Below are 1,740 nucleotides of genomic sequence, written 5' to 3' on the forward strand. Positions count from 1 at the left end.
GTCTTCACCTCTCTAGCAAGCACCTCAACAGGTTGTTCTACATAGCTCAAGTTCTCATCAATCTCTAGTGGCTCGTAATCCACTACATGGGATGGATCTGGCACGTACTTCCTCAACATAGAAACGTGAAACACATCATGAACTGTCGAGAGTGATGGAGGCAACGCCAAGCGATAAGCTACAGGGCCAATCCGCTCCAGAATCTCAAACGGCCCAACAAAACGGGGACTCAACTTTCCCCTCCTTTCAAAACGCAAGACACCTCTCATAGGTGCTACCTTTAAGAACACTTTATCCCCTACCTCAAACTCAAGGTCCTTCCGCCTCACATCTGCATAACTCTTCTGCCTACTTTGAGCGGTATGCATGCGTGATCTAATCTTCTGAATCGCTTCGTTAGTAGACTGAACTAACTCAGAACCCATCAATCTCTGCTCACCTACCTCACCCCAGCAAACCGGGGATCTACAACATTTGCCGTACAGGGCCTCAAACGGTGCCATGCCAATAGTAGCCTGATAACTGTTATTATAAGCAAATTCCATCAAATGTAAGTGGGAGTCCCAGCTACCTGGAAATTCCAATGCACACGCTCGCAACATATCCTCTAAAACCTGGTTCAGACGCTCAGTCTGACCGTCAGTCTGTGGATGGAAAGCCGTACTAAAGTCCAACCTCGTGCCCATAGCAGTCTGCAAACCCTTCCAAAATTTGGAAGTGAAACGAGCATCTCTATCAGAAACAATCGACACTGGCACTCCGTGTAATCTCACTATCTCAGACATGTACAACTGTGCCCACTTACTAGCAGTATAGGTGGATTTACCCGGAACGAAGTGCGCTGATTTAGTAAGTCTGTCCACCACAACCCAAATCACTGTAAATCCCCTCAGAGTTCTCGGTAGCCCGGTAATGAAATCCATGGACACGTTCTCCCACTTCCATTCCGGTATGCTCAAGGGTTGTAATAAACCCGCTGGTTTCTGCCTTGGTGCCTTAACCTGCTGACACACCAAGCATTTACTAACAAATTCTGCTACTTCCCTCTTCATGTTACGCCACCAATAAACCCGCTTTAAGTCCTGATACATCTTCGTACTACCTGGGTGCATGGAAAATGGGGAACTGTGCGCCTCAGATAATAATTCTGTCTTAACCGCACTATCTGACGGAACACAGAGGCGTCTCTCAAACAACAGTCCACCATCAGAGGATAACGAGAACTCAGCCGTTTGCCCTGCCTCTGCTAGGCCACGTTTCTCAACCAGATAAGGATCATTACTCTGAGCATCAATGATCCTCTGCCTCAAGGTCGGCTGTACCGTCAACTGGGCTAACTGCATAGTAACTGCCCCCACTGACACTGCAATCCCAGCCCGCTCGAGATCCCGATGCAATGGGGCCTGCCGGGTAATAAGTGCTGCTGAATGGGACACCTTCCTACTAAGAGCATCAGCTACCACATTTGCCTTGCCCGGATGATACAGTATCTCACAATCGTAATCCTTCACTAACTCAAGCCACCTTCGCTGTCTCATATTCAATTCTTTCTGAGTAAAGAAGTATTTCAAGCTCTTATGATCTGTGAATATCTGTATCTTTTCACCATATAAATAATGCCTCCATATTTTCAAAGCAAAAACCACTGCTGCCAACTCTAGATCATGTGTAGGGTAGTTCTGCTCATGACTCTTCAACTGACGAGACGCATAAGCGACCACCTTACCCTGCTGCATCAAA

The sequence above is a fragment of the Cucumis melo genome, chromosome 8 (genome assembly GCF_025177605.1).
Source record: "Cucumis melo cultivar AY chromosome 8, USDA_Cmelo_AY_1.0, whole genome shotgun sequence".
Classification (NCBI taxonomy): Eukaryota; Viridiplantae; Streptophyta; class Magnoliopsida; order Cucurbitales; family Cucurbitaceae; genus Cucumis; species Cucumis melo.